The 23,588-nt window shown below is 37.6% G+C and overlaps 1 long non-coding RNA gene across 1 annotated transcript in view; it reads left to right on the forward strand.

Annotated features, from left to right (window-relative positions):
• The window catches only part of LOC139827945 (uncharacterized), a 58,046-nt gene extending 34,797 nt beyond the window's left edge, over positions 1-23,249 (forward strand). The window contains exons 2-3 of the long non-coding RNA XR_011739086.1: positions 20,418-20,575; positions 23,170-23,249. This is a non-coding gene — a long non-coding RNA (uncharacterized lncRNA). The remainder of the gene's footprint in view (positions 1-20,417; positions 20,576-23,169) is intronic.
• Positions 23,250-23,588: the final 339 nt, after the last annotated feature.

A 23,588-nucleotide genomic window follows, 5' to 3' on the forward strand; every position in this document is an offset into this window, starting at 1 on the left:
CATTTTTGTTCATGAAACAGGAAGGCAAATAAAAATATTTGCAGAGAAGGGCTATTAGAATTTTAGGTAGAAAAGAAAGTCTATCATTCTGAAAGACACTCAGAAAGTTAAGTTCAGTAGAGGAAGTCTAAAAAGAGATATTCATTCTTTTTCATATAAATATTGTAGGAAGAAATATGTGAGTTAAAAGGCAAGCTGGCAAATGAAATACAGTTTGGGGAGAAAAATCAGAAAAAGCAGTTTGCTAATGCCTCTGGACTAGCCTTCTAATTTCTGTAATGATGGAAAATAATTTAAGCTGGCTTTTGAGAAGTTCTCAGTGGTTCCAGCTTGACACTGGTGATACCAGGATCCTACATACTGGCTTTGGCCACCCAGAAGCTGCTATCCATTTCTGTGTGCTCTAAAACACAACTGTTTATAAAGATTGTGTTGCCAGACATGTACGTGCTCAGGTATGTGCCCATGATTGACCTGTGCTCCAGCTTTAGATGGAGCCTGGGACATGTCCTCACTCAGATGCTTTTTTCCGTTGAAAATCTCAGCATGGTACAGCTCTGAAAGAGTTTCAATATAAAATAATCCCTTTCTTTTAGGGACCTAAATGCACCTCATTTTTTAGCAAGAAAGGGATTACAATAAACTGTGTTCTTTCTCCCTTTATTCGATTGCCAGCTGCAGAAAGAATTAAGCAATGAGGTGAAATAATTGTTTAAAATTACTGAAAATTAATCTTGATCACAACCTCAAAACTGAGAATCATGATCATTATATTTGCATTCTCATGAATGTACATGAAGTTATTGTTGTGTACCAGAGTATATATTTGTGTATTAACTTTATCAAATTTAAGTGTTTGTGATATCTCAGTGAGCATGAAATGTAGTTACTCGGTTGCACCTGTTCATAGTAATTGGATTCAATATTCATGAATGATTTTCCAGTAACCACGTGCATGAGCAACAATCATTCAGACAGACTTCCAGCTCCCCAAATGTTGCACTGCAAGTGATCTGTGAGCTCTGTGAAAACAAAGGTTTATAAAATATCTGGTGACACTTTGAAATAAATGCACAGGTGATTGCTTCTCTTGGCCACGGTAACAAATCCCTGCTTGTTTACAGATGGGAATTCACCTTCATGTAGCAATTTGCAATGATGACAAATGGAAAATGATGCTATCTAAAGTAAAAAAGATCATGCTAAGACTAAAAGCTGTTAAGTGAGCTGAACCAGAAGCAGCGTGGAAAAGGCAGATGAAAATACTGAAACTTAAATGTGCCAAGACTGAAAAAAGTCAAGAAACAAAAATCCAAGCAGGCAGAAGAAAACATAAACCATGGAGATAAAAAGATTATTTAATTTAATTTGTAGTAATGAAATAAGTATTCTGCCTTCCAAGAGACCTGTGTCTGAGTAATACCTCAGTTTAGAGGAGTTAATGTAGCCAGGGCAAGTGTTCATACATCTCTCTCTTGAGAGGCCACAGGGTGTGACGTGAAGGTGGCCAGGGATGCTGTGGTTCATACAACCTCACTTATCTAGGTTAAGTTGTTATTGTCAGACTAAAAATCTTTATTCATGTGTTGGTTCTCATTAAATCAGTTTATTACATCCTGGATACTTGGTGAAATGGTGTCCAAACAATATTTTTATTCTCAAATTGTCTAGTTCATCTTTTCCTGATAACTGTAATGGTTCAGATGTGAGTCATTACTTAAAAATGGAGATATGCTCTCTAATAAACCCTACATCCAGACTGGAACATCACTTACTGTAAAATTTGCATTGCACTGAACACATTGAAGTTATCAACATTGTTAGCATAAAATAAATATTAAAGCTCTTATTCAAGGTTTGGTAGCCACACATGTACTATATGTAGAAACTACTCCTCAATGCAGTATGAATAGCCAGAGCTACATAACTATGCTAGAATGGACTCCAGCACAGGCTTACTTCACTCTGTTTGAACTGAGTAAGAATTGTAATCTTTCATTGACTTCAGAAAGCTTGTAGCAGGTGCCAAGCTGGCTTATATATTAAGGTAAGTCTTCAGTCCTAAAAGTACATAGTAGTGTTGCTGGTTAAGTAGAAATTGGTACATATGAGTAAGAGCAAAGCTAAGACTGAATATCCAGGATATTATCAAATGGCTTTTACTAAAAATGCAATGGTCATGAGATGATTGCTTTGTATAAAGCAAGCACAGCCTCCCATGAGTAGCTGTGAGCAAGTGTGCCTATTTGCAGTGATAACTTTAGGCACTGTGGCTACCAGGTTTTGCATCATCAATGCCTGAAAATCAGGATGAAAACCATTCTTTTTTCTCTGCTACTTCCACCATATCTTAGGTTAGCATCTCTCTAGTTAAGATTTCCTGGGTGGAACTATACATCTAAACAACTGTCTAACATGTGCGGTTAGCCTAGTGTTTATAAGATATATCAAAGTTACTGCAAATGAACAGATGATGTCCAATAAGGTCAGTATTTCTTGAAGACTATATGAAGTTCTTGCAAGTGATTTGTATGAGCAAGGCAACCAAGTTACACATTTCTGGACTGAGCATAGCCTGTAGGATTCCTGGGGTTTCTGTGAGTAAAATGCCAAAACTTATTGCAGATAACATTTCTTATCAGAAAAAAAAAAAAAAAAAGATGCAATGAGGTGCATACAAATTCAAGATCAGCCTTTCCAGACCAGTAGCATATTGTACAAATATGCAAAGCTTAGTTTTTGCCTTGCACATATTGAGTGATTGTCTAGACACGCCTAAACTGTTCCATCAAGCTTTAAATGTCCTCTGAATTACATCTGTTTTGGCATCAGACAGTACAGGGAACAGGGTGCTAAGGCAATTCCCTCTGAGGTGAACAGTTTGGAAGATCATATAAACAGCTGGGCTTTGGCTCATCTCTGCTTTACTCTAACTTCATTTTGCTATGATTCCTCTGAAAAAAAAAAATAGTGTATCAGGAAGGTCTAAAATGACACATAGGCTGATCCAAGACCAGCAAGAAATACAGCCTCATCCCCTTACTGATGGATTGCTATTTCCTTGTGCGCTAAGAAAGGGCAAAGAAAGCTTAAGCAGTAATTTCTATTTTGGTGACATTTTACAACAATATACATTTTCTCCAGGTGAAGACTTGAAAAAGAGCAGCTCCATTTTTAGATCTGATAAAGACCAAAGCAATTAGCAGTCAGTTCCTTGGATAAGCAATCCGTCAGGATAGGCCATTACATTGGGGAAATTTAGAGTTTCTGAGGATGGCTACAAGTCACCCTGCTGGGATTACATAGAATGCCTACTGCAATAGTTATCAGTCACTTATGAAGCTCTGGAAATGGAAATAATATTTATAAGAAGCAAATTATCTTTACATTGGCAAAGAGATTTTTTTTTCCTCATTCTCCTGATTTAATGTGCTTTCTCCTTCACCGAATTTGTCAGACATCATAGAAACGAATATCACAGAAAGCAGACTGAACTTGTGCTACATAGGTAATTACATAAAACTATCAATTTATGAAAAAAAAAAAAGAGAAAAAGAGTTATCAAGAAGAATATCTAAGCTTGTCTTTTTACCTAAGTGCCTATATAGCTGCTAATGCCAAACACAAGGTCTGTTTTTTATCCCTCATTAGCTATATTTTTGGATCAAACAATAGCAGTACTGACAAAATAAATTGTCTTAAAGAACAGTTATTTATTGATCCTGAATTCTGAAAACTCATGAGGTCTGGAGCCACGACTAACCTCTGAGTCAGTATTCATCGTTCTGAAAGGTACTCATGAATTGTATCATCTTGTTTCACAGCTTCAGCTCACAAAATTCTGAACTTTAGATCACACTATTTATTGCAGACAGAACAGAATGCATTTTTTTTCATTATTTATTTGATAAAATTGTGTCTCATGCTAATATCATGAGAAAAGATGACAGCAGGCTTTAGCATGAAAAGCAGAACAGGTTAGATTTAGGTTGTGATAATGAGATCGAAGTGAGACAAAAATACAAGATATTACATGTAGAAGACTACGTGGATAAATACAGGGATTTTAGTAATGGCAAGCTAAATATGCAAAGATCAGGCATCATTTTTAATTTATCACTTTCATTTCTTTCTGTCTTTGAAAACTAGTTAGTAACAGAATATTGGCCTAGAGTTTTAAGGAAGAAAATACCAACAGGCATTATTAATCTTATTTATATATAATTGTATAAAAAAGTAATGGAAAACAACACTGTTTATCTTTATTTTGAAGCCTGCAGATATTGTGGTTATTTTGCATAATGCACATTGCTATCAGTTGCTGTGTTTTTTGAAAACCTAAAATGAATATTAAACGCTTACAGCCAGCATCTTAATACTGCTTAAGGAATACAGAGCAAGTTGTCAGCCTCACTAACAGCCTGTGTGGCTCCACTTAACACAGTTGGTGCCAGGCTCCTCTTGGGCACCTGCATCTCTCACCTCCTCTTTGCAAAGCCTGCAGCCACACGGCTGTGATGCTTCATAAAAGGTGCCACCAAATGTATTTCATGTGTGAATGCTAGCCCACAATACTGAGATTTGTCCCCTTGCCAGATCCTCCCTCTGGTTTTGGCCAGGGGAAGAGAAACAAATTCTGCTGTGGTTGATTGAGTACAGAGGTGGCAAGTCCCATGGCTGAGCCGCTCTGGTCACATCAGCCTCCCTGCAGGTCCTGCCACTTTGGCTGGCTCAACGGCACTCAGATTTTTGCTATTAGTGCTTGGTTTTCAATTTTGAACTAAAGGATCTCTTGGACAAGAGTCCAAGTAGTTATGGCTTAAAGTTGATAACCTGTTTCCATCAAAATAAGACAGGGTTTTATATTAATTTCTGCTCCAAAAGAAGCATTAGGGCTTATTTCCAGAGCATGTCTTGTTTTTCCATCAACAACAATCTACATCTCTTTTTGAACAAAAAATTAACACTTATTCAAATACAGTCATGTCATCACATTCTGGAACATCATCATAACTCTCTAAACCCTGAATTCCATTGTGAATTTCTTGTGACTCTTTTTAATTTAGAACCATTGGCCCCAATTTCTCATGTCTAGCATCAGCACTTTCCTTAAATGAGCAACTCTTGTGCATGTAACCTGCTCGTAGCGCCTTGGCAACACAACTCTCAGTTGTCTGTTAGGTGTCTGCTTTTCTTGGTGAAGAGTCTATCTGTCCTGCTGCATTTTCTTGCCAATTACTTTTACTTTTTTATATGTAGAGCTGCCTGGACACTATTTAAATTGACTTTTTTAATGCACTGTAACCAGGGTTTATTTTTGGAGTAGGGCTTATATTTCAGGCATCCTCAAAAATCCTGAAGAATCATGCTAAGGCTTATTTTCAGGGGAGGTCTTATTTTGGGGGAAACAGGGTAGAAAAAGGTGTTTGTAGGCTCTCCCTCAGGCACCCACACACTTGGAACTTATCCAGCTCTGTCACTGTGCACCCGATCTTCGGGATAACTCCTCACTGGTGTACAGGTGGCACTGGAAGTTGCTCTGTAAATGTCAAGTAATATCAGCTGAGAGAACAATGGGGTGAGACTTAAAAGGAGGAGGCGCTAAGCTGGGATTTGAGCCCCAAGCATGTTGAGATCACATACAGGGCTGCTGTATTTCCATCCAGCACTGCTCAGTCAGAGACAGAAGCATGCTATCATAGAAAACAAAAGCTTTCCAGATGCCCTGACCTGTCCTTGAATAGGGCACTGGCTGTCTCACATGGATATATTAGGGCAGGTGTGGTGAGAAGAAGGGGCTTTACTGTGCCCATGCTGTACAGGCAACCTGTTCATTTGCTTGAGAAATGTTAGTACACATGGCCAGGCAAGAGTCAGCCCTGTCGGTACTGCCAGGCATGCAGAGGAGCCTAAAAACATCCCCCAGTTCCCCACGACTGTGTCTCTGACTGAGAAAGCAAGTCATGCCCACAAACCTTTGCCCATAAATCAGTAAGTCATGAGTTGCTGTTGCCACCACCTCCACCATCACTGACGGTAGCCCGACATGCGAAGTTTGTAACCTCAACTTCACTTACTGCTTATATCTGAAATACTGTATGATATCATAATGCATACTTACTGTCTTGTAAGGGCAAAGTCCTCCAAGTTCCTATTTCCCATGTGTATTGCGCTCTCTGTGTTGCCTGAAAGAGAGCTCTTTGTTGAAGAAATATTAAGGAAACCACAGTGGTTCTTGTGATTACAATTTAATACCATTGTAAGAACTACATGAGAAACAATATGATGTGGTCAGCTGCCTTTTGAACAATTTCCAGTAAATGGAAGACCATGCTTATTTTTTCTCAACTGTACTTTAGTAGTGGCTAGCCTACTTGTGGGTTTCTGTTTTAAAAAAGTGCTGACATTTTCTGTCAAAAGTGGTGCTATTGCACTCTTATATTTTCCTGGGAAGAGTTTGAGGGAAAAAGTCTTGGTTTTTTTTTGTAGCTACATAAACCTTTTTTGCATGAAACGTAACTCCGCACATTTTTGGTGTTTTTTTGTCACAATAATGCTCTAAGCAGGAGGGAAAAACGCTCTGCAGATCTTCGAAACTGTGAAATACCTGATGACTTTTTCTCATTATTTGTTTTAATTTCTAGACATTGTGTGAACATCAGTAAAGATCAACATTTTTTTTCAGTATGGGTAGAGGGTATATTTGCAGCTGGAGGTGGCTAGCAAGCTCTGTAAGTTATTTTCACTTTGACAGTCATTCAAGGTTTTTAAACTACTTTTGAATTTTCTCATCTGTGGACAGTGAGATAAATTAAATTAAATCTATTCCATTGTTCTATACAGAAAGAAATTCAAATGCTGATTTCAAGCAGTAAACATCTGATCTTTTTAGGTGTTGAAAATAACAGGCCCTCTTCAAACTGTTCCTTTTAAGTTATTTTGAACTTTTTCTATGGCACCTCATCTCACAGTGGCTTGCATAAGTCTCACACTTTTCAGTGTATTGGAAACAATCAATTCAATATGACTTTGTGAGAAAAAAATGATAGACTGATTATGGTGTGCCAGCTCGAAATTCAGAAATGAAACAACTAGTTTTCCTCACACCACCACTTGCTTAAGGGAGACATTCACACATACGAAAACGTTAGATATCATGATGTACATAATGTAGCTTAAATATTCTCTTTCGTGCTTTCTTAGTAATATTCACTAACATAGCAATGTTTACATTAGAGATGGGCTTAAGCTACAAAAAGATACAGATTTTGCTTTCATCTAGAAACTTGCAAAGATTTAAAAAAATGAGCTTATATCACAGTCCCAAACAGCATATGTGGTGGGGAAAAAAAATCCCACCAAGGAAATAAAATACATTTATTCTATAGTCTTTGGTGGGTGCAATTCTGGACTGAAACAGTCATCTTTAACAGTGAAACTGTAGGAATTATCATTTATTTTATTACTTTAAAATAATGCCTCAATATTATTGCATAGTTCCACCTATACAAAGACTATAAGCTCTGAATTTCTCTTTAGCTTTCTATGCATGCTGAATATTTTGAAGGTTTTAAAAAATGAAATTAAATGTAGATTGCTAGCACTTGGCAGACCCTTAAGCAGGGAAAAACATGGAAAAAACAGGCTGGTTAACCCAAGCAGAAATTGCCCTAACAGGAACACATCTGATTCTTCAAGGTTTTAAAAGCATCTGTCTCAATGGATGCCTCCAAGACAGACGCACTGCAAGTGCCATGGGACAATTCAGAGGAACACAGTGATTTGAAAACCACTAAATTGGAGGGAAAGATGAAAAAATTAACAGTAGATTATTTTTGTGTTGTGGGGGATGGAAATCATGAGTTACACAGGTTGGATTAATGCCAAGATTCCCTTCAAAAGAATACAGAAATTTAAAAATATATATGCATTTCATGTTGAAATGAAGAAAAATTTCAATTTCAGATAGATAGTGGAAAATGTTTTAGTGCTTTTTTTTTACCATCTTCAAGAGAATGTGTGGAATGATGTTGGAAACTGTATACAATCAAACAACCCTCCTCATGTGCATATGGGATGTTTATGTCACTGAGTTTAGATCAAATACTGTATAGCTATTGGTGGCTAAGTATAGTCACAAGGCCCTTACAGAGCAGTTCTGTTAGACAGTGATTTAAAGGGTTTTTTTATTCTTTTGTTGCTTGATTTTTTCCTTATTGAGGAACCACTGATCATTTACATTTAGAAAAATTCAAATGTGTCACACAATTTATCTACAACTACTTGGTTTCCAACCATAACACAACACAACCTAAGGTTGTGAGATAAACATCCCACATGAAATGTAGCGTTACCCATTAATGTTTTCAGTTACGTATATGTTGTATATGGAATATATATATGCAAAACTAGGTGGTGAGCTTTTAGTTCTTCTGCGATGACAGAGCATGAAGAAACAGTACCTGCAATTTTGGTTGTATCCTGCACAGCTGACTTAATGGGTAGCCTTAAATGAGCTGTTGCCACCCAATATATCATTATCAGTGTCTCATTCAATTTTTCTTCAAAATTAAAATAAGAATAATAGTCTAACATATGGAAGCATGCTGCGTTCATTTGTAGGAAACATTTTCAAACATTGCTGAAAAAATACATTTAAAAAAAAAAACACTCGTGATTGAAAATTGCCACACATACTCTATGCGAACACTACTCTGAAAATGTGCACATTTATCTTCTCAGCGCTTAAAGGAGATAAAATGGTCAGCATGCCCTGGTGTTTACTCTGCCAATATTTAATACAGGTAACAGCTGCTATTCTTCTTCCCTTATTAAATGCTGTCCTTAATCTCAATCTGAATTATTGGTGCACACTCCAAAACAGGATGAATGCAGGACTCCTGATAGTGATGGATGACTTTGGTGCTTCAGTTCTGGGTGACTAGCATGATGCTTACGTAGAAAGATGTGTCTTTCCATTTGTTGAGCACTTAAAATTTGTAAATATTTTTCAGTACCTATGACTTATTCTTCTCAAATATATGCCACATAACTACTATTTTTTAAAACGTAATGCTAAATAGAGTTGAAAACATACCTACCAACTCCTCTATTTTTTTTGTTTTAATCTTAAGTTATTCTAAGCGTCTGATCTTTCAATCTCAATATCACAGTGACATAAGGGTCTGCTTTGGCTGTTTGCTTTGTGCTGTTATATTTAATGTGTTTAGAATGACCGTCTACCTCCATAAATTATATATGATCTGGTTTCTCAGCAGGGCCATTTATGATCATTTGTCTTAGATATTATGTATTGCTTTTCATTGTCCATCTCAGAAATTGCCTTACTTGCACTGAATAAAAAGTGACAAGAAGTGATGGAGTGTGTTGTTAGGAACACTTTGGGGATGCTTGATTCCAGGAATGTTAGTTTATGAGCCACAGGCCCTCTCAGGATTGATAACAGCATTACAGCGGGGTCAGCCCCACCCTGGGGGACACTTACAGAGAGGAGGAAACAGAGCCCATCCTGCTCCCTGCCCATGCTTGTCCAGCTTTACTAGTCTTACTTTTCAGGGGCATTTAGTGCTGCCAGAATTGGAAAGAGAGAGAGCACCACAAAAAGGAAAGAAAGATGCCTTGAAAGTCAGAAGCATTTAGAAAAGATGTGATGAAGAAGAGCAGGGGAGGGCTTGTTCAGTGAAGGCTACTGAAAGCTGGTGCAGCCTCATGACAAAACTCTGTATTTGCACTTTTTCCCCATCAGGGAAAAATTTGAAAACTTGTCAGAGGTGACTGAGCACCACAGAAGAGTTTTATGACCTTTTTGCTATCCCATCTCCGAATGAAGGAGATTCTGCATTGCATGATCATGTTTAAGAGAGGGGATGAAGTATCGTTCTTAACAACATGACGTATTATAATGTTACTGTGACATTTAGAGACTTGAATTCAGGTCCTTTGTGGAGAGAATGAAGGTAATGTACACACCCTAGTTTTGATGAGAATATTGCAGGAGTTGCAAGGGCATGGGACAGATAATGCTGGGACTCTGAAATGCTTTTCAGTCTACCCCAACACTGAAATTAAAAGATGAAGTCAAAATCTGACTGCAGCTATGTCACTTAGAAAGATCTGATAAATGCATAGGAGGTCCTCCTGTCCCACAGTGGTATGGTCGGGGAGTCCAGAGCCTTTAGTACACCCTCAGTGAGGTCTTGCTTCAGACCTACACATTGTTTTAAAACCCAGGGTCTGAGCAGCACTAGGCTCAGCAGGGGCTACTCCACACACGTTATTGTAATAATGTCTGCCTGAATGTGTTCTCCAAGGCCTCAGGCTCTTCCTGGACCTGACCAGAAGACTGAATTTTATCCAAGCTCAGACCACACTCCTTGCATAATCCAGTTGCCTATCTTGGATGCATTTGGGAATCTCTACATACTGATATTTTTTCTTGCCTTTTCTAATATTCTCCATCACTCATTCATTTATTGGAAAAGGGTATTCAGAACAGTCTGTCTTCTCTCTTTAGGAGTATCTTGAATAAAACCCCACTGACTTCCTCTGCTTCACAATGATTTCATTGTGTTTTTCTATGAATGACGGCTCTATGCGTGATGTTGGACCATTTGTAGACCACATGTGAAAAAGGGTTAGTGGCATTTTCTCGCTCTCAGCTTTAGTTCTTATTCTCAGTAAACTGGGTGAGCCCAAATATGATTCTTCTGCATAAACAGATGAGGTATGCACTGAGGCCATATTAAGTAGCCTTGTTACTGCTTTCCATTACTCTTCAGAAGGAACACATGAGCGAAAAGCAAACCTCAGCCAAAGGGTAAAAGTACTAAATAAATTAAAGTGCAGAGTCACTTTTTCTGCTTCAGGAGAGAGTTTGTAATGAATTGAATCAATAAGGGTTTTCGTAGTTTGGGGAACAGTTGGCTGTAGGGTTTGTGAGAGCTCTTTGATTTCTGTGTTAATTTAGTTGTCTTTGGAAATTAGAAAGACTGAAGGAATAACTGTCTATCCCATTTCTAGCAAAGGCCACTAAGGTTTTTTTTAATCTTAATAATTTTGTTTATGACAAATGATGCAGCAGAAAACACTTACAGGTTTATTATTTTATTAAGCAATTGAGTCTGATATGTCACTTTGTTCTTCTTTATTCCTATCACAAGTAGGAGGCAAAACAGGGAATTTGTTTCCTTAGGGCACTTTGGGAATGCCCTGAAACATTAGCACAAGCAGCCCAAATAAATCCAAAAGTAAGTCTGAGGCTCATCTAATTTTTCAAAGATAAATTAAAAATGTGTGAGTGTCATTTCTCATGAACAGTTATATTTGTTTCTTCTACCATGAGCTTTCTTTTATTATTTTTGACTCCTAAGAAAGCAAAATTGAATATGTCCAGAAAATAAATGTAATACAGCAGAAGAAAAAATTCAAAAGGTTGTGAAGTGAAACAAAATCTGTAACACTGGTTGTTCTGTTATATAGAATTAATGTAAACATGAATAATCGTTTACCTAACTATTTTTTCATGCCACATAAGCTTTTCTGTAAGGAGGGAAAAAGTATTTTCTGGTGCTAAAATGCAAATGTTTCAAATGTACATTTATGCATATTCCTTGTTAGCCACAACTAAGGTCAGGGTTGTTATTTTTTTTTTAATTTTTGCCAGGAGTGACTGCACAGTCAGTATTTGTTTTATTTCCAAAAGAGCTAGTCACAATTATTAAGAAATGTCTCTTTCTGTTCCCATTCAAAGACAAAGTGTTCTCACTTTGCCATTGAAAATTTTGGTTCAGCAGAGAAACATAATTAAATTAAAGCATAAGAGGTGTCCAACCCACATCTAGGATAACTATGCACATGTTTTAAAATTATATAAGGAAAGGGAGAAGGTATTTGCATATGAACTGTAAGAGACCCTCAAGTGGCTTTTTTGTTGTTGTCAACCCAGCAGACATAACTGATCTGAGCAGGTTTAATGTTAACAATAGCCCTGAATATCCTACTGTATGTAAACATTAAAATATTTTCCCTTTAGAGCAATCTGGCCCTTTACCAGCCTCCCAATGGCGATGAAAATAAACTGCAGTGCAAATTATGCAAAAACAATCAAAGGGCGAGTGTAAAATTCATATTTGCAGAATTCTTAATTTGTGCTTGCAGCCATCTGGCATTGCTGCCCCTTGAGATAGTGACCTTCCCCTCTTCTCCCTCTGTCAGTATTTTGTTCACTTACCTTTTTGGTTGCCATACTGGAATATGAATGTTGCCTTTTATTTGTTAACATTCCCCTCATCCTGCTCCCCCTCTCCCTCCCCCAGGCTTGTTCTTCCTCTCTCTATGGAAGCGTATGCCTTCTTTTAGAAAACAAATTTCCATAACTGCAACTCTACTAATAGAAATACAACACAGTTTCATGTAGTAAACATTCAGTGCAGGCAACTGCCTTCACCCTCAAGGTGTGACACAGGGGAAAGAAGGAAACAGAGGGTCCCCCAAAGGCATCTTCGAGCATCTTTGTCCAACATGTTCCCACGTTTGCCTGTGCCCAAACCTCAAGGTCTTCATGGTCTGCACAAATGGGTTCCCTTATGCTGAAAGGGCCAGAACATCTACATCCCACAGTCTGTCTGTAGTTGAAGTGATACATTTTGTAATGTGAATAGTAAATATCTTCCTGTTGGGCTTAATCAGGAAAAACAAAAGTTCTCCCCATCCTTTTTTCCCTCAAGCGAGGCAAACAAAACCAGAGCTTCACCAGTGGAGGCTGGAGCGCAGGTGGCACTGACCTCAGCTGGAGACCACAGTTATGTATGTAGTCCATACATCTTTCCACCTCAACGAGCAATACATCAAAGCCGACTGACCTGCTCATGTTACTCACAGAAAACTAAACTACTTTGTCGCTTCCTAAATACACTTTGAATGGAAAGAGTCAATCTGATTGCCTTCTGAAGGTCACAGTAAGAAAAGGAAAGTGAGCTTTTTTTGTTGTTTTTTTTGTTTTTTTTTCTGCTGTTATTATTTGGCTTAACTGCTACATTTGTTCCAGTCCCTGCTGTGGAGAACAAGCATTTAGTCAGTTATAAAGCATGGAGTTATCAGTCTCCATATCAAAAAAATACTAGAAAAATGCTATTGTCAGCCCTAAGCATGAAGATTCATATTGTGAAGCCAATGTGACTAAATGCAGTCTTGCAAGCAGCAGGCCTATAAACATCCTTTGAGGTATCCTGAGTTCACAAATTCATTGCCTGGAAAATAGACCTGGTGCCCTCCACAAATATTTACTAACATCAGCAAATTAATTACTGTTTGCTATTTCACATTTCCAGAAAACAACTGTCCTCTCTGGCAACTCTAGAAGTCCAAATTACCCCTTCTCAGGTTCTATGTCTCCACGGACTGCCTAAACTCTTCCTGTTGCTTTCAGCTGACACTAAGCAAGGGATGTCCTTGTCCTGTGTCACTGAGCAGAAGGGAGCAAGCACCAGTGAGGTTAGTCAGTCTTTCTTGATCCTATTATTTCACATTTTAAGCAGCTTACTGATATTCCTTTTGATGTTTCTTTGGAATAAGCACCTTTTTTATCCCCATTGTTCTTTCTGACCAACCATCCATACTTGGAGTGGTGCAAGGCACTGAAATGGTCAATAAAAAGATGATAAGCATAATAATACTACAAACATACACAATAAATCAGGAGTCTGGTCAGTGAAAATCAGTATGGTTTCACTAAAGTTAATAGAATTTCTGACTACTGAGAACTTTTTTATCCCGATTGGAAGGTAATTCCTTTTCCAAATAATGTAATAAATACAAGTACACCAAAACTTCATACTCTAAAACACTACACACTTTCCATGCACAGGCCATATCTACTGCCAGCAAAAATTCTATTAGGTGAAATCTTAATCCTGCTGAAGTCAGCAGAGTAACTTTCCTTCTCAGTAATTGTTCTCAACAATTCAGTTTTCTTCACTGTTAAGCATGCAGCCCTAGTATAATAGAAAAGCAAGATATTATAGATGGTGTTAATGGGATCATGCACTGTATGACTTAATATTTTGTATCATGAATCAGTCTCAAGGTAAGCATCTGGGAAACTTTTTCCTTAAAATGTAGGGGCATTGCATGAAAACTGACCTAATGGGAGAGTTTTGGCTGGTTCTAATAGGCTTCGGTTTTTGCTCCATTCAATTTGACTCAATACTGCAGCTATAATAGGAAAAGGTTAAAGTCCTTAGCTGAACTTCATTCTGATTTTAAGTCATTAAAAGCTGAAATCCCCCAGCAAAACTCAGAAATTGCTACAAGGGTAGTAAACAAAACCAGAAAATATTTTGGTGCTGTTCCAAATGCAGCAGTGCCGGCTTGTTTCCTTGGTAAAAGGGTAGAAAGAGATAAACTTTGCCTCTTCATCTTCTCTTTTATTCCACTCTGTTTGTTGAACCTTTGTGTCCTCCTGGACTTCAAGAGCAAACAATTAAAGGAACTTTAAAAAGAGCACTGGAACTGCTAACAAGCAATTTCTGCTATGTTTCCAGGCATCTTCAGTGTGAGAAAATAGGAGTCTATAAGAATAAACTATTTTGATCTGAAATAGATACTCATATAATCACTATGTTTCTACATGATTTGGCCAGTCTGCTTTCTGAGCCCTTGCTAACTCTGTACTTATTTGACAGCAGTATATTGAGATCCTTCCTTGCATATTTATGTAAACATATAAAGTATATATATACACACAAAACAAATTATAACAAAACCCGTTGATTTGGATTTTGCTATAGTTAGAGGAAGAAATGGGGAGTGTATGAAAATGCAAATGTGTTTGTTAATGCTTTTATACATCAATGAAGAATTTAAATGCATTCCAATTTACAGAAGTCAGTTATATGGAGCTATCATTAAGCATAGTCCTGTGGGTCATGGTCTTGGCTACTTTGCCTTTCAAAAATATGATAGTTAACTCCAATTACCTCATTTCTGATTACCATCACAGTTTGCCATAAACAAACACATCTGCTCAGTGCTGCACAGCACCCTCATGAAGATGTATCTCCTCTCTGATTCTCAAGGTGTAAACCCCAGGAAAACTGAAACATTAATTATTGGAGATAGCACTCAGGGCTCCAGGGCAGAGAGAGACGTAGCTGTTTGGCTTCACCAGCCGTCTGTCAGCTCATCATGCCCAGCACAGGTATTCTGGACCAGGACATCCACTGCAGGATGGGAGACATGCCTTTGGATCCCACAAAAGGGGGCCACTCCCCACAAACTGCAGCCAGATACTCCAGGCTTAAATATCCGCATGTGTGCATCTGAGTGTTCACAAGACAGGGATATAACAGGCCATCTGAAGCTGCTATAAATTGATATAATTAATTATAATTATGGTTCATTAGTGCAAAGTTGGAAGACAGTTTAGTTGCTCCACTGAGGCTGGTGAAGTTAGTTAGGGTTTTGTTAGCAAGGTCCAAATGTGACTGTGTGACCATTGAGCAGCAGCACAACATTCGGGTGAAAATGTGATGTACCAAAACATCATATTTGAACTCTGGGTTTCTTGGAATTGCGAGAACTGTATAAATCTAGTGTATTTGAGTGTGGGCAAGAATCAAAAGGAGAATTAAAAAAAAAAAAAAAAATAATAATTTCAGAAGTATTGCTCCAAAAACTGAAGTTAAAAGTTTCTTTTAGGGGCCCAGAAGACTAAACATTTTTCTGTTGGATTCCTCTCAGTAGGTGCAGGCCTACTAGTTCAGCTGGCAAAGGTGAGTAACCTCCTTTTGACATGATATACCGCAGAACGGGAGGAAAAAAGAGAGGTAAAAGCTATATCTCATACCTTTCTCTGAACAGGTTATAAGGAAAAAATTCCATAGGCTCAAAACAATTACATGGATAAGACACTGTTTACTACCAGTGGAGTTCAGTTTTACATTTAATCAAAGTGCTAATTGAAATTACTTTGGTAGTGGCTGTACAATCCCCATTAGAGGATACTCCACATTACAAACCTGCCACATATAATCAGGCACTGGTGACACAATCTGTGAAACCAAGGTCCAACACACAGCTAATATGGAAGAAAGAATTACCTTTGACCACAAGAGACAGAAGCTGGCTTATCAGTTGAGCAGTGCATGTAGTTTTGCCTCTGTGGATAAATTAATAGCCTCACATCATAGATTATTGTGCAGTTTTAATTTTTGATGAATGACATTGCAGTACACTGGTTTTAATTGTATAAAGTGTTTATCAATATGCAGCAGAGAATTTAAATCCCTAGATTAAAATAGTTCACGTAAATACTGATTACAGAAGGCTAACTATGTCTTGAAGTCATACAAATATGTAAAAATCAAACTATTTACAAAAGAAATGGAAGAATGGCCATTATTGTCAATATGTTTTGTAGAACATGAGAATACATGCATATACATCTTCTCTGTCAATATCTAAAGGTCAAATCCTGGGAGTGCTCCCAAGATGGATCCTTTGAGGATTTATAGGAGCAAGACAAAGCAAAATACTAGCCAAAATATCTTTTATGCAAATGGAAAAAGGAAAGCAACTAAGACCATTATTCAAGCTGAACCCTGTCTAATATTTGTTTGGCAAAGCACCTTTTCTGCAGTAGTCCTCTTTCTGCATAGTCTGACATGTGGTATTTTGGGGCTGGCTGGAAACTTCATTCTGGGCTTTGATTAAAAGACTGTACAACGTGCAGGGCAGTAGAGAACTCATCCCAAGACTTCTGAGTTATTTCTGTTCTGCTAGAAGCTGACATTACACTGACAACCATCTCATACTTACTTTACACTTGCAGGTTTTCACAGTTTCTCATCTTAGGGACATAGTCTAGAAGAATGCTTTTTTTTTTTTTTCCTAGTTTATGTACTTAGTTGATTTGTGAAAGCATATCTTAGGATGCTGGATATCTTTTGGCCTTGTGTTGCAGGCAGTTTTTCTACTAGTATCAGCTCCTCTAAAGCCTAAGAGATTGTCTTTTTCTCCTCACCTGTTAACTAAATGTATCTTACCTTTCTAGTATTCACTTAGCTTCCGTTTCTGCCACATTGAATAGAAGGAAATAAGAAGAAAAGAAGGCAGAAAGAAGCCCCAAAACTGCAACTGTTTCTCATTCTAGATACTTCTGCCTCTTAAAGAAAATAATTCCCATAACTTCCGTTATGGGAATACCTGAAATCTGTGGCTCATATAAGCTTCACTGAATGAAAATGTGGAATAACAATTTTCATTTTAATACAATTTTAGAATTGAGACATAGCCTGAAACTATAGGAAGTGAATGGGTTTGGACTTCCTGTGGTGCATGGGCCTTGATTCATCACATAACATGAAAAAATTTGTCCAGCTATACTTCTTTATTTTACCCTTTAGCTAGTAAAAAACTGCATGCTTCAAATTCCAGAATAATAATTTTTTGTTGTTTTAAGGTCAACAAAAATATGTTGCAATCTATGACTGATTAGTAGAGGTTATTACATTAAGTGAATGACATAAGTACAGAGGCAGAGTGAGGAAAAAAGCAAATCAATGCATTTGTCACCTTTTACAAATTACCTTGAAAGAATGCTGATCACACCGACTTGTAATTCACTTGTCTTTTAGTTTCTGCCCCATTAACCAGCACTATGTCCCTTAAAGGCTTTTCCAGTTTCTTGTACCTTTTTTTTTCCTCTTTTCCCCTCTTTTCCTTTCATAATACCAGTCTTGCTCTACCATTCTCTCTGACAGATTCCTCTCCCTTTAGTTTTGGCAGAACACTTCTTTTTATTGTAGCTGCCATGATCTGTTTTGGTGCTCAGAGTGTCAGCTTTCTTCTGCAGAGACATATCTGCTCGAAAGCGAGGATCTCTGCTTACTGCATCCCTAATGTAAATGATTTTAACTCCATTTCAGTAAGGACTGGAAGCCAGGTCTTTTCTCTCCCTTTTTCCTTTATCATGCATGCAGAAACACAGGTGCTTAAGTCCCAGAGATGTAGCTTACTAAGCCAGAGGACATGGTACCTAAAACTCAGTGCCCAACTCTCAACTCCTATTTGTGGGCTGAGACCTACATTTGGGCATTGCCTCACTTTGGAAACCATCCCAATAGGGCATGAGCTGATGGGCACCAATTTTGCCACTTTTCCAGTGGGGAGCATCCCGGGAAACTGAGTAACAGATGGAGGAACAACAGGACATGTTTAGTGGAGCAGATCTAATGAATGCTGCTGCTGTCTTGGGAATACAGGTGTTAACTAGAGGAATAAGGGCACAGGTATCCACTTCCATAGCAATTACAGGTATGTAGTTGAGGGGAGAAAGTGACATAAGGGGAGTTTATTTGGAGCCAGGACCTACGACAACTGATTCTATAGAAAAACCTACTGTAAGGATATGCAGTTCCTTCACTCTACTTCTAACAGACATTGCTTTTGAAGTAGAGAGGGAGAGGTTCATACCAGAGCAAAAATAAAACAAGATGTTAGAAAGAGACTGTTCATATTTAACCATGGATTGGATCCTGTGGAGCATTCTTAGCATCAAAATATTTATCTGATATGTCTGAAAATATACAACATAAAAAGTGGCTATTATTTACCTCTAAATGTGGCAAAACATTTTAAATAAAGGGCAAAATCCTGTCTGCTCTTTTTATTGCGTTAGAAAAAACTGTGAACAGATAAAATGTTCAGACACCAGATGAGAGCAGACAGAACCAATAAAATCAGAAATAAAGATGGTGTTTTATTGTGCTCTGGTGGATGGGTGAACTATACCTCTGAAACATATTTCACCAACTCACTGTGTACAGGTTTGATGGTAAGTAACCCTTTCAGTAATTGCTGTCTAGTGCTTGTTGAATAGTGCAAGACAGAGTCACAGTAGTAACAACCTGTGTAAAACTCTTCCAATGACCATATAAAGACCAACATTGAGATCTCTAATCGTGCTTTAATGACTGTATAAAGAATTACAGCACATTAACAATGATCCTAGGACACACAGCACGCCATCAATAAAATAAGCCACATGCCAGCCTTTTCTGAGTGCAGATAAGTGAGTGACAAAGGAAAAGGTCAAGAGTGTTATGTGGAGTAAGAGATTTTGTGGGCAGAAGATCATTAGATCATTTAGACTCACCACCTGTATAACACACACAGTAAATAACCTCACCACATGGCCCTGGTATTCATCCAGGTACCTTGTGTTAAGTATATGCATAACCAACAAGGCACCAATCCCAAGATTTGAAGTCACTGAAAAATAGAAAACCTGACACTTCCTTTGATATGGTGTTTCAGTGATAAAACATGTGCATTGTTGCCTCATTCTTAACTAATGCAGAAACTTTTGAAGATCCCTATGTCTGTTTTTAGGTGGCTAAATACTTCAGAGAATATGCCAGAATGACCCGGCATGTTTAGACATTATAAAAAAGAAAGAACCATGAGAAACATGAAGGCTAATTGTCAAAAAGAAGCACTAGGACTCACTTCAAAATCAATTTGTCCTTTTTGAGGTCAGTTTTCAAGTGGTGACACATCGTCCCTGGAAAGATGTCCTGTCAAAAAAGGGAGAAAAAGAAGAAAAGGGATTTTTTTGGTATGGATACTTGAAGTGATATATGTATTTTAAGAAGAGCATGATCATATATTCTTACAAGGAGTAATAGCAACAGAGTAGGGAATGTTCTGGCTGAAAAAAAGATCCTGTACTGCAGATCAGAGGCTAATAGAATGGACTTAGCTGCTAAGCTTAACTGCAACTTCCAGCAGTTCAATTTGCTGAATAAAAGCAGGAAAAGAAAAACAAAAGCAGTTGTTAGTCCAGCAAAAATAGCTGTCTTGCAAGACGAATATGGCCATGCTGAAATAGCCATGGATCATCTGTAGTATATCTACAGAGATGCTACTGGTTGGCAGTGAGTTGAGAAGCTGGCATGGGTTGAATTGGGGACCATACACCACCTTTTCTCCCTGAAAGATAGGGAGGATGCTTCCCAAAGCAGGCAGTCATGACATTTGAGATTTCTCCAGTCCCAGTCTGAGCACTTCCCTAGTCTTAGAACAAGGGCTTTCACAGACAATCCAGGGCTTCTACAACATAGAAAGAAAACATGTTGCAAGCTGTATTGCATAGGTGGTTAAATAGCTCCCACAAGCAATTGCAGGCACAGGATCTGCAGAACAAAGCTGACTTTTACTTGCAAGAATACAGAAATTGGAAGCACAGATAATGCATTATGCACCAGAGAGGAACAGGATTAGTGAAGTCTCCTCTAAACAGCAGAGAACAAATCCTGACCTTCACTGGATTTAATGACAAAACTAAATATCACTTCATGAGCTTTGCTTTTTTTTTTTTTCCCCTTGGATTTTCTCAGATTGTGCAGCCAGACCTTCTAAAGCGGGTGCTGGTAACCTCCAAGATAAGATTGTGCTGCTACTGGGTGAGGCAAGGGATTCCAGTTCCCACTGAACTGCAAAGCACAGTATGAGCCTGCAGCTGGGACCAAGTCTCCTTCAGCAGCATCAGGTGAAGGTACTTCCACTCAGTCATACAGAATTTTTCATTTTAAAGTCCAAGGCAAAATCTTTGTAATGGGGAAAAGAATGGGAACTTATTTGTATAAGACACACTATAGCCTGTAATTACATACGTATAGAATTAAATGCATATTTACTTACAGAAATACAAAAACCTGAATTTATGTGTTGACAATTAGAAGAATAAAAATTAGGGAATAGCTTAGGAATTCAGGGGAAATTATGCGTAACAAATTGCAAACATACATACACGAGTGACATCGGCTTAAAATCTGTATCGTTTAAAAAATGAATTTAATAGTATTTTATCAGTTCTCTGGTCCTTCAGGGCCCAAAGGGCTTCTCTCACAGAGCACGCAGAGAGCAAACTACACACAGAGGAGGCAAATTACCTGTGCATAGCTGCACCTTCTCTTTCCCACCACAAATTCACACATAATGGGCTAAATGGACATTTGCCAGTATCAAATACCTTCATGATGGAAAGTATGCCTGGATTCCAACTTTTTGGAGTATTACAACTTCCTTGTTTGCAGTTAATCAGCTCTCCCTTTGTAAAAATATCTCTCAGGGGTATAGGATGCAAAAGGGGGAACACAGTAAACTCTCAGCTCTGCCCATGTTTGACAGGTTTTCAGGTGTGTTTTGCTCCCCTCTGTTTTTTCTCACAGAGAGTAGTATATGGCCACTTGCCATATCTCAGCAGGATTTCCAGTGACTGTGGTGTTATTAATTTAATAATGCTGATGAATGGGGCAAAGTGAGGTAGTTATGGTGTCTGTGTGCTTTATTTTCAGACAAGTAATTAAGAGTTCTTGGAAAATGTTTTTCTGAAATATTACTAAAGAGAGTAAACAAAACAAAGCACAATAGCAAAAAACACAAGTCACAATTGAATAGCATAGAACTAGATTCACTCCTGTGATATTTAGATATATTCAAAATGCAAAAAAAGAGAAAACTATCACAAACAGAATATCTGGGAGACTGGGATGTACTGGGATATACTTCTAAATCATAGATTAAGAGAGAGTAGAACATGACTGGCAGCCCCATTGCCATATCATAAATAATAAAATAAAAGGTTTTCTATTTATTTTATTAAAAATATTTTTCCTGACCAAAAGAAACTTCCAGTTTGGTTAATAAAGACACAAAATAGAATCTTCTCTCACTGCAGGACCAGAGATATGTACAGAAAAAAAGTCTGAGGGAAAATAAATCATCACTTACACTTAGACTTTCTGCTTTTGTCCAGAAACATGGTACATAGCCACATCATAAAAATCAGTAGAAAACCTCCTGTCTGTAATGGACTTTCATCAAGCCAAGAAGCTATCAGGACACCTGTTTTTCCCCTTTCAATATAAACATTAAGTAGCCTTTTGACAGTTTATATTTTGTTAAAAAAACAAAACAAAACACACAAAGCAATGTAAAATGCAAATACACGTGTTTTGTAAATATATTCTAGACCAACATGGTAGAATGAAAATTTGGAAATATGAAATACCAAAAGACAATTATTTGGAAAGGTAACGATGCTACACTATGAAATTGTTTCACACGAGGATGCCCTGTCTACACATGCCCTGAGGTTGCCAAATAACAGATTTTCTGTATGAACAGAAACACAAACAAAAACTCAGAAGATGCTTTCATTATCACAGTAACATCTCTTTTCCACAGTAATGCATCTATTAATCACTTCCACCACTTCTAGATTGTGACAATGAATTTTTGTTTTGAGGAAGCACTTGCTTACTAATAAAAGTTTCATTAAAAAGTTTTATTTGGCGTCCTTTTTTTTATAATTTATGTTATCACACAAAAATTTATCATCATAAAAATGACTTCATAATACCAAAAGACATATAAAAGATTTATGAAGAGTTGGGACAGGCCAACATAATCCAATAATTGAGTCTCCAAGTCCTACTTGAAGTTTATGGCTGTTGACATCTAATCTACATGATTTGATCTAGCCTGAAATCTTGGCTTCTCTACACCAGAAAACCAGCTCTTAGATATAGGTGTTACCCTCAGTGCATGGGAAGTAGTTAAATTTTGTTTGACAGTTAAGGGACCATTGGTAACATCTATGCAATGTCATCTCTATGTCCACAAAATAAACACAATAGTTGAATGCAATAAGCAGTTATGGTATTGACAAAGGTTAGCTATCAAATGTCTAAAATCTGAGCTGATAACTGTTCACCTCAGAATCCAAAGGTCTAAACATTTTCCTTGTTCTGCAATACCACTTGGACATAAATTGGAGGTTATTGTAATATCAATGACTATCGCATTTACAGCATGCAGTAGCAAAACACGTGACTAAGGCTCTGATGTGCAGACTGGTAACTCGATTTGCTTGGGCAGCTCTTCTGTAACAGAACTGTATAAAAAGGATTTTTTTTGCCAAAGAACTGTAATTTGCTTTCGTAACTTAGCAAAAAAAGTAAGGACGGCTTTACATACAAAAACTTCCAAAAGAGCTACCTTATTATTGGGTAATGCATTAATTACTTAATTGCATTAAGTAATTGCATTGAAGTTATATAAAAAATATGTTTATCTCCAATACAGACTTGATCCTTTATTCATCGTTTGGGATCTTGCCATGAATTATTCACATTCTAAGAGCCAAGTCAACAGACGGTGCACCAGTAACCCTTCAGAGACCTACTGACTGTGGAAGGATGCACTCTACCTTGACAGGAGCTGACTCATTTGACATTGTAGAGAACTAATGCTATATCAAACTACAAAAAGTGCATTAAATAGAGGACTTCCAGAGGAAGAGTTGAATATCTATGATAAGAGCTATCTCTCAACTCAGGGACTGTATTTTGTTGCTGGGAAAAAAGACAAAAACCAAAAAAAACCCAAAAAACAACAATTATTTATCGTCCGTGATAAATAAACCATATTTAGGGAGACATATTTAAGTAAATTATATTTCATTGCTTTGTTTATGTTTTCACAATCAAAGAGTGAAGCAAGGC

Source organism: Patagioenas fasciata, chromosome 4 (assembly GCF_037038585.1).
Source record: "Patagioenas fasciata isolate bPatFas1 chromosome 4, bPatFas1.hap1, whole genome shotgun sequence".
Classification (NCBI taxonomy): Eukaryota; Metazoa; Chordata; class Aves; order Columbiformes; family Columbidae; genus Patagioenas; species Patagioenas fasciata.